The sequence below is a fragment of the Podarcis erhardii genome (genome assembly GCF_964252035.2).
Source record: "Podarcis erhardii genome assembly, chromosome: 11".
Taxonomy (NCBI): domain Eukaryota; kingdom Metazoa; phylum Chordata; class Lepidosauria; order Squamata; family Lacertidae; genus Podarcis; species Podarcis erhardii.
In genome coordinates, this window is record NC_138501.1 from 55,047,729 (window position 1) to 55,062,304 (window position 14,576).

At 48.7% G+C, this 14,576-nt stretch overlaps 1 protein-coding gene across 3 annotated transcripts in view; it reads left to right on the forward strand.

Moving 5' to 3' along the window:
- IL11RA (interleukin 11 receptor subunit alpha) overlaps positions 1 to 14,576 on the forward strand; it is a 139,692-nt gene that overhangs the window by 94,462 nt on the left and 30,654 nt on the right. The gene's annotated exons all lie outside the window — the stretch shown is intronic.

Here is a 14,576-nt window from a genome sequence, read left to right on the forward strand (position 1 = left end):
TGTGTGTCGTGTTTGTACAAACTGAATGATTGGGGGGGCGTGTCCTGCAACACCCTCAAACAGATCAGAACGAAGGGTCATTAGATAGCCAACACCACCTGATCAGTCTGCAAACAAACTGGGAAGAATGGCAGGATAAACAGGCCATTTGGAAGCCCCCTTAGCTCCTGAGTGGGGGGAAACTGGGCTTGTCCCACTTAATTCTGCCCGGTGCTGTTGAGTCTCCAAAGACATCTCTGATGTCAACAAGTAGCATAGCATGTGTGTGGGGGGGACATTAAGGACTGCCAAGTTTTCTCATCTCCCCTCTTCCTTTCCCAGCAGCAGGACGCCTGCTCTGTGGTTCATGGACCACCAAGGTGGCATTTGGCAGGGGGCACTCAGTGGCCCCCCCAGCATTGTGCACTCATCCCGGCTTGGCTTGGATCAAGGATCCCACACTGCGGCCAGTGTGCCAGCTGCCATGGAAAGTGGGCTCAGCCCCAGCACTACCCCAGGAACCCCCATCTGCTATGTGCCAGCCTCTCCCCTCCATCTTCTCAATACCCTCCCTTCCCCATCATCCAGACAGGGCAGGGCACTGAGCTGACAAGCATCCCATCCGTCACGCTGCAGGGGAAACAGAGCCAGCGGCAAAGAGCTTCTAGGGCTGGTTCCCTGGAAGAAGGAGGTCAGGTCTCTCTGACTTGTGGGTGTGAATAGAAGAGCCTGTGCTGGATTGGGCCAGTGTCCCACCTAGGCCAGCATCCTGCTCTCACCGTGGCCAACCTGCTCTCACCGTGGGTAGGAGACCCACAAGCAAAACCTCAGCACCAGATCCTTCTCCCCTCCCGCAGTTTCCAGCAACCACCCTCTGACTGCAGGTAGAGAAAAGCCATCATGGTTAACAACCATTTGGTACCCCCCTCCCCCATGCATTTCTCTAATCCTCTTTTAAAGTCATCCAAGTTGGTGGACATTGCTGCCTCTTGTGGCAGGGAGTTCCACAGTTTAAGTGTGTGACACATGAATAAACCATTTCTTTTGTCTGTTGTAAATCTTCCAATATTCAGCTTCCTTGGATGCCCCCTTCCCCCCCCTGTGCCGTCAATAATTTTACAAACGTCTATCACGCCGTATCTTATTTGCCATTTCTCATCTCAACATCGTAGCACCAGGGTTGTGTTCCTGTTGCTGTACGGAATGCGAGAGGAGCATAGCGGTCGTACAATAGATGGAAAGACACCCAGAGAGGGGAAAGACCTTAGAGGTTGGAGAAGGCTGTCTGTCTAACCCTGCTGCTCCCAAACAGTCTCTGTAAGGGGTATAGAAAGAGAAGGGAGCCAGGAAATAGGGCAAATGGCCCCAGGGGAGTAGGACTGTTAGCAAATAAATCTGAGGTCTCCCTTGGACAAAAAACAAGGACACCAGCCAGAAATACCAGCGCAAAACAGCAGCCAGGAGGCTTGGTCTTTCTTGAATACCAGAGCAAAACAGCAGCCAGTAGGCTTGGTCTTTCTTGAAGACTGTCGCGACAGGACTCCCACCTGCCACCAGGTGGAACAAGATGGAAGCCCCAAACAAAAGAGAACCCAAACTTTTATTAGCTGCTAATCCCCATGTTACACCCCCCCCCACTACATCACTCATACATCATGAAAAGGGAGGTCTGGTGGCAGTAATCTGAGCATCCTGGACCCTGCCCCATGGTTCCCCTTGCCCTCCACCAAACACCCATCAAGTGGAACAAAAGAGATCTTTACATTTCCCTGTTTCCTAGCCAACTTTATCGCACCCTTTTGTCGTCATCTGGGTTTGGTATTTCTGGAATGGCTACCTGTCTGGCACTCAGGTATCAAGATGCCAGGAATTATCACTCAGGCAGAGGGGCTGCTGAGTAGCTGAGCTCACATGTCCATCTGAATTTCTGAAGTTTTCCCAGTGAGCCAGTGCATAGATACATTTATCAGTGAATTGTTACATTTGGTATCGTGCAGCAAAGGCCCTTTTGAATAGATAGGAAGAAACTGTGATGAAGTGTTTTGTGGGGACAAATAACAAAAGTCACAAAAGTGATTGTGCTGGTTTTGGTAGTGGGCTGCAGGTGCATGAGATCTGCTGGAGGGGCAACCCCCCCCCACCTATACATAAATTCCTGCAACAGGAGAGAGGGTGTACAAAATAGGTGGTACAGGAGAAGAGTGGCTGAAACAGTTCCCAGTTAAGACTCTGGCAAGTGTTGCAAACTTGATGGCATGTTTGTGCCAATTCATGTTTGCTTCCGCTACAAATTACATTTTATTTATCTCATTCCATAAAATTTGTACACCACTTGAGTGCTCAATAACAAGAACCTCAAGCGGTTTCGAAAAAAAGGTAAAACAGAAATGTTATGAGGAAGAAGAGTTAGCAACAATAATGCAATGCTTTCAGAAAGTTAAAATAACAATAGACTAAAAATGGATTAAAACTCACACTACCTTTCTAAACATCAACTTTCTAAAGCACTGAGTAGGTTTGTCTAAACAAAAAAATTTTTTTAGCAGGCGATGCTGGTTCCTGCCTGATATATCAATAGGCAGGGAGTTCCAAAGTGAGACTGAGTTCTTGCCAGTGCGGAACGGAGATTATGCGGCACCCACAACGGGGCCAGTTCTGCAGATTGAAGAGGTTGAGTGGGTGCATAGGGGGAAAGCTGATCTCACAGGTAAACTGGTGCAGAGTTGTTAAAGGGCTTTATTTACTCATAGTAAACACCTTGAACTTGGCTTAGTAGCAGATGAGCAGCCAGTGCAGATCTCCGAGCTGAGGCAAGGCCTCACCCCTGCCAGCAATTGTGCTGCAGCATTCTGCACCCACTGAAGCTTCCGGCTTTATTTATTTATTTATTTATTTATTTATTCATCCCCCACACATCTAGCTGAACTTCCCCAGCCACTCTGGGCGGCTTCCAACAAAATTTTAAAATACAGTAATGCATCAAATATTAAAAGCTTCCCTAAACAGGGATGCCTTCAGATGTCTTCTAAAAGTCTGGTAGTTGTTGTTCTCTTTGACATCTGGTGGGAGGGCGTTCCACAGGGCAGGTGCCACCACTGAGAAGGCCCTCTGCCTAGTTCCCTGTAACTTGGCTTCTCGCAGGGAGGGAACTGCCAGAAGGCCCTCGGAGCTGGATCTCAGCGTCTGGGCTGAATGATGGGAATGGAGATGCTCCTTCAGGTATACTGGACTGAAGCCGTTTAGGGCTTTCAAGGTCAGCACCAACACTTTGCTCGGAAATGTACTGGGAGCCAATGTAGGTCTTTCAGCACCGGTGTTATGTGGTCTCAGCAGCTGCTCCCAGTCACCAGTCTAGCTGCCGCATCCTGGATTAATTGCAGTTTCCGGGTCACTTTCAAAGGCAGCCCCACACAGAGCGCATTGCAGTAGTCCAAGCGAGAAATAACCAGAGCATGCACCACTCTGGTGAGACAGTCCGTGGGCAGGGAGGGTCTCAGCCTGCGTACTATGCACAAGGGAAACCCCACATAGAGCACATCGCAGTAATCCCGTCTTGAAGAAACCAGTTTGGAGATGTAAAGTGAAGGAGAATCCAAATTGTGCACTTAAAATCTGTAATGTGTGAATGAAGGGGTGCTTTGCTCTTGATTAGGAGCAGCAAGGAATTTCCCCCAAACGGAGGCTCTCCGCGCAGCTTTCCCTTTCATTGGTCGGCAAGGCCTCTGCTTCCCCAGCAAATATTTCCCCTGCGCAACCCTGTTTGTGCTACCAGAGGCTTTCAGCTCTGCCACCGCCCCCAGCTGCTGAGTGGGGGCCTCTGTGTTCCCCAGGCGGGCTTGCTCAATGAGCACCACGGGTCAGAGGGTTCGAGTGCACGACAGAGGAGGAATCAAAGGCATTCTTGTTTGGCCGGGACGTGGCTTGACTGTGTGGTTTCTCAGGGCAAGCTGGTCAGGCTCAGCGATGCACTCATCCCCGCGCAAGGCATGTGTCAAAGCCGACGGTCGCATCCTCATGGCCGTTACTCTTGGCCATTGCATGTGTTTTGGGAAAATTAACAAATCCCGGGACGGCCTTCATCTTCTGGGTTGTAAGCAGATTTGCTTTGTGTCTTTGTTTTCAGCCTTCTTCTTTGTTCTGTTCAGATTTTATTGAATTTCAAAATATTAACAAACACCAAAAGGAAAATAAAACAAGATTCTCAGGCATGCAAAAACTAAAGTAAATGAAAGTCATTAGCATCTAAGAGTTCAATGGGGGGAAATGCCTCTTTTCCGATTTTGGAATCAACGGTGTACCAATACCAAATCACAATGCACTATTAATGTTGTGGCATTTCACTTATTGCATTAACTTCTTTGCAGGCTGGAGATGATGGGATATAATAAAAATAATACATAATATGTTTTTTAATCCCTCTGGCCTATACTAGCCAAACTGTGCCATGAAGTGGGAACAGCTCCTTGCCATGTGCTTCATTTTAATTTAGATACAATGAAACCATGCAAGATGGGGGTTTTTTTGTTCCCAGGACACTTAATTTCTGCAATAAGGCTGTTTGCCAAACAGTGCTATCCCACTGGTCTATATCTAGAGATTTCAGAGTTTTCCCATTTCTCGCTATGGCTATATGTGCTGCTGTTGAAAGAGGTGTTGCAATTTCTCTGCTTCTTAAATGTTCAGTTTCTTTGTATAGAAGAATGCAGGAGAAAATGGAGCACTCTGAGATGTAATTGGAAAATGTTTTTCTTATGTTCATATCTTACTGGGGACCCATTTGCCCAGCCCAGTCCAAAGAGGCAGCTGTGAGTTAGGGTCTCCCGTCTTGCCAGTTGCCCCCTGGGGAGGAATCTGGTGGGAACAATTTTTTATTTTGCCTTTGGGCAGCGGGCGAGTTTGTTGCAGGGCGTTCTGGGCTCTGGAGAAGAGGCAGCCTTATCCCGAGGCCTTGGCTCGGTGCACTGCGTCGGGCTTTCATAACTGTGCCCCTGCTAAGTATTCCTTGGCACCGGGGCTGTGTATGCGGCTTGCTTTGCCAGCCCTTAATCACTCCAGCCTCGCTCCTGGCCGTAAGTCACGGAGAGATTAAAGCAGAAGGGAAAACAGCTGGGCTGGCAGCAAAGTCCTTCCTTGTCCCGAGGTCTTGGGGGATGAGAGAGAAGGAGGCAGGTGAGAGGAGACTTCCCCCCCCCCCTCGGTCCTCTTCCTCTGCTACCCCCAATCCCAAAATTTCTGCTGCACTGAACTAGCGTCAGCATCTCTGCCCAGATAGCCGTGCCAACTTGGCTTATGGCAGCAGCCGCAAAGGATTCTGGGGTCTGTGTGAGGTCTCCTTTGCCCTCACCTGCCCCCCAAATCCCCCTTTACAGTGGTCCCTCTGGTTAAGAACTTACCGTATTTTCGCTCTATAAGACGCACCAGACCACAAGACGCACCTAGTTTTTGGAGGAAGAAAACAAGAAAAAAAATATTCTGAATCTCAGAAGCCAGAACAGCAAGAGGGATCATTGTGCAGTGAAAGCAGCAATCCCTCTTGCTGTTCTGGCTTCTAGGATAGCTGCGCAGCCTGCATTCGCTCCATAAGACGCACACACATTTCCCCTTACTTTTTAGGAGGGAAAAAGTGAGTCTTATAGAGCAAAAAATACGGTAATTCGTTCTGGAGGTCTGTTCTTAACCTGAAGCGCCACTTTAGCTAATGGGGCCTCCTGGTGCTGCCGCACCGCCGGAGCATGATTTCTGTTCTCATCCTGAAGCAAAGTTCTTAACCCAAGGTAGTATTTCTGGGTTAGTGGAGTCTGTAATCTGAAGCGTATGTAACCCGAGGTACCACTGTATGGCCTTCCGTCTCCGACACAATCTCTCTCCAGCTGAATTTTTCTCCTTTCACATCCTTACCCCTTTAGGTGCATGAAAAGGCCAACCCCTGGTGGACTTTGAAGGCAGGACTTGATTTTCCTTTTTGTTGTGTCCTGGGCGTGAGCAGAGCAACGCCACCCTCTAACTGAAAACGTCTAGGGCCCCATCCGATGTGAAGTCCTGGTGCCCTCTTTCAATTCCTCCTCATGCATCCCACATTTCCCAGAGCCTCCTGAAGGACAGCCCTTTCCTCCTGGGATTGTTTTCATTAATGAAATGTATTATACAAGGGGGTGGGGAGAGCAGGGAGTGGAGCTCATAAGTAGGAGAGCCCCCTGGCTTTTCTTCCCCTCCCACCTCGTATAATCAATTTTATTAATCGAAACAATCCCAGAAGTAAAGGGCTGTCCTCCAGGAGTCTCTTGGACTAGAAATTCACGGTAAGAATTTTGTTTCGCTCTCCTCCAAATAGCACCGTCCTCTGTTTTCTCCTCCCTAAATCCAGATATTCCCTCTGCTTTGAAGACCCAAGTAGGAAAGCTACATCAGCCGCATGGTGGATCTCTGCATTTAGGCAGAAGAAAGCTTGGGGCAGCAATACCTGGAGGAGAATTATGGCCAGAACAAGGGGGAGTTAAAGGAGACGTGGGAAGATTCACAACCCATATTGAGTGGAGGTATGGAGGACCAGCGGGAGAGATGTCTTTCTGTTCAAATTCATAGACGCGTCGAATTGTACAGTAGGAAGGGACTCCAAAGGTCATCCAGTCAAACCCCATGCAATGCAGGAATCTCAGCTAGATCATCCATAATTGATGGCCATACAGTCGTACCTCCAGTTACGTAAACTTTGGAATACGTAAGCAGCAAACCCGGAAGTATATTTCTGGGTTTTTGCCACGCGCACATGCGCAGAAGTGCTCTACCGCTGCATGTGTGTGTGCGCGCAGCAGTGGTCTCTCCAGTTGCCAAAACCTCGGGATCTGCTGGACCTCTGGAATGGATCCCATCCGCAACCAGAGGTACCACTGTAGTCATACCTCATGTTACGTCCGCTTCATGTTACGTTCTTTCAGGATACGTCCCGTGGCGCCCCGGAAGTACCAGAAAGGGTTATTTCTGGGTTTTGCTGCTCACGCATGCGCAGAAGTGCAAAATGACATCACGTGCATGCACAGAAGTGGTGAGTCGCAACCCGCGCATGCACAGATGCGCCACTACGGGTTGCGTTCTTTTCATGTTGCGAAGGGGCCTCCGGAACGGATCCCGTTCACAACCAGAGGTACCACTGTACATCCTCTGCTGAGAAGCCTCCAAGGAAAGAGAATCCACCAACTATTTGCACCTGCACATTTAAATTAGCACATGCGCATTTTACACAAACCCATGTCCTCTATTTGGGGGTTGATGCATGAGTGCAATGTCTCATGCACAGCCTCCATGTCTCTTCCCAAGCCCACTTCTTCAGCCAAGCCTTTTCTCAGCTATGCTAACCCGATCCTGAGAGCCTGGCCTGCCGGATGAGGCCAGAGGGCCGCCCATTTCAGCATCCAGCTTCCCAAGGTGTCCACCAGCAGGACGTGAAGGTAGCAGCCTTCTTTCCCATCTGCTGCACTCAGTGGCCCCCGCTGCCTCTCCCTAAGATGCTCCGGATGTTCGGCATTGTGACTCATGCCAATGGCAGGCAGTCCCCCTGCTCCTCCATGAATTTGTCTAATTCCTCTTTACAGCCATCTGAGCTAAGTGGGCTGTCACCGCCTCTTGTGACACAGCATTCCATCAATTTAATTATGCTTGATGTGTGGAAGTTCATTCCTTTGTCTGACCCAGAAAAGAAAAAGAAAAGATGTTCTCCGGAACACTTCAGATGTATGCACAGGGGCTGGGAGCGTGGAGCCCTCTTGCCACAGTCCAGCTCCTGCCAACCTAGCAGTTCGAAAGCACACCAGTGCAAGTAGATAAATAGGTACCGCTGTGGCGGGAAGGTAAATAGCGTTTCCGTGCGCTCTAGTTTCCATCACAGTGTTCCGTTGCGCCAGAAACTGTTTAGTCCTGCTGGCCACATGACCCAGAAAAGCTGTTTGTGGACAAATGCCAGCTCCCTTGGCCTGAAAAGTGAGATGAGCGCCGCAATCCCATAGTCGCCTTTGACTGGACTTAACCATCCAGGGGTCCTTTACTTTACCTATTTTGCCATTGAACCTGGGACCTTCCTGCAAGGCAGACACTCTGCCCCTGAGCGATGCTCCTTCTGAATACCAGATACAGGAAACTTATTTGCCAAATCCCACAAGCTCATCTTATTTTCATGGACCTTGAGCATACAGTGGTACCTCGGGTTAAGTACTTAATTTGTTCCGGAGGTCTGTTCTTAACCTGAAACTGTTCTCAACCTGAAGCACCACTTTAGCTAATGGGGCCTCCCGCTGCCGCCATGTGATTTCTGTTCTCATCCTGAACCATAGTAACCTGAGGTACTATTTCTGGGTTAGCGGAGTCTGTAACCTGAAGCGTATGTAACCCAGGGTACCACTGTACAGCATATATGTTTTGCTAAGAACTACAGACCTCTTCCTCACTTGAGTAGGATTCCTCCATACAATGGAGATTATCTTGGCTCTGAATGGAAGAAGTATCCTCCCCGCCACCCAGCCATGAGCTCTTGAAACGTCTTTCTTTCCCAGGAATGCGTTTACTTTGATTCTCATTGATCCCCTTGATCCCGCTTAGTAAATACACTTGCTCTCTTGAACTGCCATTGACTTCAAAGTCGCCTGAGCGCGAATGTGTTTGGAATTAGCTCCTCTGTTGGTAATTCATAACCCGCAAACATTTGTTGTTTATGCCATTCATAAATTGTGGCTTGTTACTTCATCAGACTGCTGGGCTCTGATCTTGTGGTGCGTAACCCATGGTGCAGATGAAAACATCAGCGTCCTCCCAGATCAGTGTCTTGTGAACTCTAAGGCACATTTGGCGACCACTTGGTCCTAAACGGGATGGGAGCTTGGAGTCGCCGAATTCGTGGCAGGTTTGTCATGGAAAGGGGCCTTGCTCCAGACATTACTCTCACTCGGAGCGGGAAGTTGAGCTCAGTCTATAAAGTTGTCTACTTGCAGACACGGCAACGGCAGATGAATTAGGAGCTTGGAAGCTCATGCGGTGTTGTTCGGAGAAGCGGAGTGCTGTTTGCTCTTATCTTCTTGCATCCCAGCCCTCCAGGAACTTCCGATGATGCAAGGCTTTCTCAAAAGCACAGCCGCAGGCCTTGTTCCGGACATGCCCCACACTGAAACAGAGAAGTTCCTAGTGGGCTGTGCGGTGAAGGGGGGGGGTACCGCAAAGCAGAAGCTCTGCCCATTTACCCAACTCCTGGTTTGCAGAGCCTTTGTCCTGCCCGGGGAAAGCCAGAGAGCCACAGCAATATCGCCTGGCAATTGTGGTTTGCTTGAGTTATGAAACCATGCTTTGCTGAGCGGTAGCCTCTGGGGTGGTAGAGGGAGGGAGGGCGAGGCTGGCACCAGAACAGCCTCTCCAGCCCCCACGGCTTTGTTTGCCTACGGCTCTTGCTGAATTGGGCAGCAGGCTGGTTAGAGAAGAACAAAAGGGGTTAGGGGGACCCAGGAGATGCCTTGTGGGGAGGGAATGCAGCCAATGCAGGGTGTTATTCTTGTGTCGTGCGGCAGCAACATTGGATGATGATTGCGAATTCCAGAATGCCAGTGCAACTGTGTTTTAAAGGAGACAAATGCTTAGGAGCCCCGGTTGCTTGGAATAGAAAGTCAGGTGCCTAGTCCTCAAGGCTAAGGATGGAATATTTGAATCATTCAGGCATTGGTCCTTGAATTACTCACGTCACCTCCCCTTTCTTCTAAATCCCCTCTTAAGACTTGATTCTTCAGCAAAGCCACTTTGGAACCAAGCTGTCTCACTTTCATTGATTCTTCATCCCTTGTCATTGCCCCTCTTCTTCCTTAGAAGTCTTTGTTTCCCTGCTGCCTTTTGGAACTGTCTGCAAAAGGTGTACAGCGGTACCTTGGGTTAATTCGTTCCAGAGGTCTGTTCTTAACCTGAAACTGTTCTTAATCTGAAGTCCCACTTTAGCTAATGGGGCCTCCCGCTGCCACACGATTTCTGTTCTCTGGATGAGAACAGAAATCATGTGGCAGCGGGAGGCCCCATTAGCTAAAGTGGGACTTCAGGTTAAGAACACTTTCAGGTTAAGAACAGACCTCTGGGTTAGCGGAGTCTGTAACCTGAAGCGTATGTAAAGGGTAAAGGGACCCCTGACCATTAGGTCCAGTCGTGACCAACTCTGGGGTTGGGTGCTCATCTTCCTTTATTGGCCAAGGGAGCCAGCGTACAGCTTTCGGGTCATGTGGCCAGCATGACAAGTCGCTTCTGGAGAACCAGAGCAGCGCATGGAAACGCCGTTTACCTTCCCCCCGGAGCGGTACCTATTTATCCACTTGCACTTTGACGTGCTTTCAAACTGCTAGGTTGGCAGGAGCAGGGACCGAGCAATGGGAGCTCACCCCGTCACGGGGATTCAAACCGCCGACCTTCTGATCGGCAAGTCCTAGGCTTTGTGGTTTAACCCACAGCACCACCCGTGTCCCTGTAACCTGAGGTACCACTGTATTAAAAATATTTTTGAAGCACCACCCCTCCTCAAAAATAGATGACCTGATATAATCTGGGACATCTGTCAGCCTTCAAGTAGGACCCCCACTTAGCAGCTTGCGGTGCTAAGCAGCAGTTCTTTAAAATGGGAAGCTAAAGAGAGCCACTCTCACCCCCCCCCCAGTTGTGGGTCAATGCTGGCAAGGTGGGTTGGCACGGGCAGTTTTCCCTCTGTAATTGGAGGCAGCGCTGCTCCTGAATACCAGCTGCCTGAAACCACAGGAGGGGAGACCCAGGTAACTACCGACAGGTGAGCCTTACATCAGAAAAGGTCCTAGAACAGATCATTCAACAGTTGGTCTGTGAGCCCTTAATGAAGGATGTGATCACAGCATCTTCTTTTAAGTGCTCACAGATTGACTGCTTAATTTACATGGGATATTTAATAATGTGTGATGTCATTTTTATGTTAATAATAAACATGATAATATCCGTACCTGTTGAGAATATTAAGAGCCTAATGACTCATATCGATAGCATAAGCGCCCACACGGTAGTCGCTGAGCTAACCACGCTCTCTAAACTTGTATGTGTAACACAACGCAGTGTGCATCGCACAACGGCTTTGTCGTATCCGCAGGGTTTCATTTATGAAAACATGCAAATGCGCCTGCACTTAATCATATGACCTGCCATACTGTCTTAAGTCAGAAATGCTCGGTTCATGGCACAGATTCGCAAGCCATTCAGAGCGGTGTGTGCATTGAACGTGAAATATGTATTTTGTTACGAATTGCATAAAGCGCATGCAAGAGAGTCGGGACCCAAGGATTTGTGCCGGCAGCCACTCAACCCCCTCCATCTCCTGGGTTTGAATATCTGGTCCTCTCCCTTTCTGTCTGCGTTTATGGAGCCTGATCTGGTGATCTGGTGCATGACCTATGAAACCAGGGGCTGGAACCGTTTATTGTGCCCCTTCTGTGACCATCGGTGGTGCATGCATCCATCTTTCTGAACCCTCTTTTGCAGTCTGTTGCTACTGCCTCTCTCACTCGCTCTTTGAGTGGGATATTTTCCGAATTTTACTTTTAACACACACACACACACAAAAACAGCAAAGAAATTAACTTTCAGAAAGTCTACAGGACGCAGATATGTTCCTTTCAGAGCCAAGAGTCCAGGGCAAAAATATGGCTAGCTAATGTTGCGGCTGACGAGGTAGTTTTTCATTTATTGGGCGAGGGCTGGAGCGCAATGGGTTTCTTGTGTGCTTTAATGGAGAAAGCATGTGGAAAGCGAAGGATTTATGGCCCCGCTGTTTACGTGTGAGTCTGAACAGCATATGTGCAAGCGGGGGGGGGGGGAGAGGGTGTTGGATCTGGCTGTTAAAACAATGGCTCTCATCTTCCGTGCCAGTCCAAGCTGCCTGCAAGAGGAAAGGGGGGACGTCAGTTTTATTCCTCATAGGTATTTGAGGCACACGCATGCTCCCTCAGGGCCAACAGCAACTGCAAAGGTCTGGCTCATATAAGACTATATGGAAGCTTTATTCTTTGTAATGATGGAACTCCCTGCCTCTTGAGATAAACAGGCACCTTCGCTGAACTTTTTTCGGCACCAGGCAAGCCAGCCCAGGTGTTTAGGGAGCTGAGGTAATTTTAATGTGTTTTTAATATTCTAACTTTTTGTATGTTTTAAATTAGAGATGTTATTTTTCCCCCTTCATTTTGTTGTTGTTTCTTTTCTATTTGTTCTATTTGTGTTCTTTTTGTTAACAAATCAATTTTAAAAAGCAATTACAAGCAGGGGAGGATGGTGTGAAAGGGGCCGATTCTCAACAAACACCACGGCTTGGCACCCTTGCTTTCCTTGTTCCCTTAGCTTTTTCCCTTAGCCTGGACCTCCTGCATCACAGAACCATAGAATCGGAGAGTTGAAAGGGACCCCGCAGGGTCATCCAGTCCACCCCCACCTCCGCCACAGTGCAGGACTCTCAGCTAAAGCATCCCTGACAGACAGCCATCCAACCTCTGCTTAAAAACCTCCAAGGAGTCCAACAGCTCCTGAGGGAATCTGTTCCAGTTTCAAATGGCTCTTCCCATCAGAAAGTTCTTCCTGGTGTTTTTCTTTCCATTTTAAATATTTTTTATTCAATTTTAAGCACTATATAACAAGCCTCTACTAAAGCCGTCCTGCAGCAGGGAGTTCCACAGATCATTACAAAACGGTCTGGAAACCAAGCCTTATGAGGAACAGTGGAGGGAGTTGGGTATGTTTAGCCGGGAGATACGATAGCCATCTTCAGGTATTTCATAGAATGAGATTCCGACTAAACATCAGGAAGAACTTTCTGACCGTGAGATCTGTTCAGCCGTGAAAGAGGGGGTTGGACTAGATGACTTCATGGGAACCCAGTTCTGTGATTCTGTAACCTGTTTCAAGCTCAGGCCTACAGCTGAAGCACCTTAAGGATTGTCACTTTGAGTTCTCAGCACCCTCACAAAGGTGCCATTGTTTGCAAGATTCTTGTGCTGACAGTCAAACCAGCTCAAAAGCAGTTCATTTATGTAATGCAAACGAGCCCCCTCAGTAGATTAGCTTCAGCTCAAAAGCTTCTCTTCTCTCTCTCTCCCACATTGGGGTTCTGTGAGCCCCTGTTCCTGGCAGGGGCTGTTCATCTGGAAACACTTGCCTGCCTCAGTTCCTCAGGGAAGCTTGCCAGACCTCTGGCCTCTGCCCAACCACATCATGTGGCGCTGAGTTCCACGGTCATTTAGCCGCCAAATGCCGGCTGTGTAAGAAAACAACCCAGCCAGCCAGCCCTGTGATTTACGCTGCCCTGAAAGCTTTAAAAGCTACCCAAATAGAAACTGCAGTCTGCCCTCGTTCCAAGGGACTCTTCTCCCCTACAAGGTCTGATTCTTTGCGACAAAGTCTTGGCAGAGGTCAGAGAACTATTTGATGCCTTCCAATCAGCTGCTTATTCCAAAAGGGCCGTATAGGGTACGATCTGAGCAGTGCGGCATCTGGGAAAAGTCCATAGGAAAGAGAAATAAACAAATAAGTGAGCTGATACGTGGCGACAATGGCTGTGAATCCCCAATGGTGAAGCAATCCTAATTTTTCCAGCTTTGCATTGTGTGCTGGGAAGGAGAGTCTAGTTTGCACTCCAGTTTTGCCTTCTCTCTTCGAATACCACCAAAGATTTCCCCTTCTGCCTCTCCTTTTGAAAGCCGCCCCCCAGGTTGGATTGCTTGGCACAGATGCAGCTGCCCAGAACGATGGTGGCGGCGACTCCTTGTGGGACGGCCTGTGTGGTTTCGAACCTGCCCTCGGGAGAGGAAATCAAAGAGCACAGGGTGGAAAAACAAGCCATCCTTGCTCCCTGCCGCTCAAGCCACAGTGAGCGGCGATAAACAAACAGAGTGACAATGATGGACACAGACTAAACACTGGCATTTTCCGTCCTGCCAGAGCAGCTCATGGGCAGAGGAAGGTGCCCAGAGTTCTGAAGGCTCCATAAACCATCCTATAGGCGCCGTGGCATTGAAAGGACAGGGTTGCTTGCAAAGGAGGCCTTTGCTCTGCATTGATCTTGCAGTTTCCTCCTGCTATGGGGGCCTGGAGGCATTTGGCCCAGGTTGCAGACAAGAGGCTGATCTGCTGTGGCCATCTCACTTTACTTCATTTCATTTTTGATTTGTATACCACTTTTGTACATTGCTATACAGTCGGACCTTGGAAGTCAAACGGTATCCGTTCCGGAAGTCCATTCGGCTTTCAAAACGTTCGGAAACCAAAGCGCGGCTTCTGATTGGCTGCAGGAAGCCCCGTCGGACTTCCAGGTTCCAAAGAACGTCCACAAACCAGAATAGTCACTTCCGGGTTTGCGGCGTTCGGTAGCCAAAACGTTCGACTTGCAAAGCATTCGGGAGCCATTGTAAGACTGTTTACAAGACAACACACAAGCTGAGGGAACAACAAAGATCACACCCATTATAACAATGTAACCCAATACAAAAATGTCATAAGAAAAACATAGCTTTGAAATAAACAACATATATCAAATAAAATAACATTCAATAACCCCTCACAGCACACAATAAAATTAAATG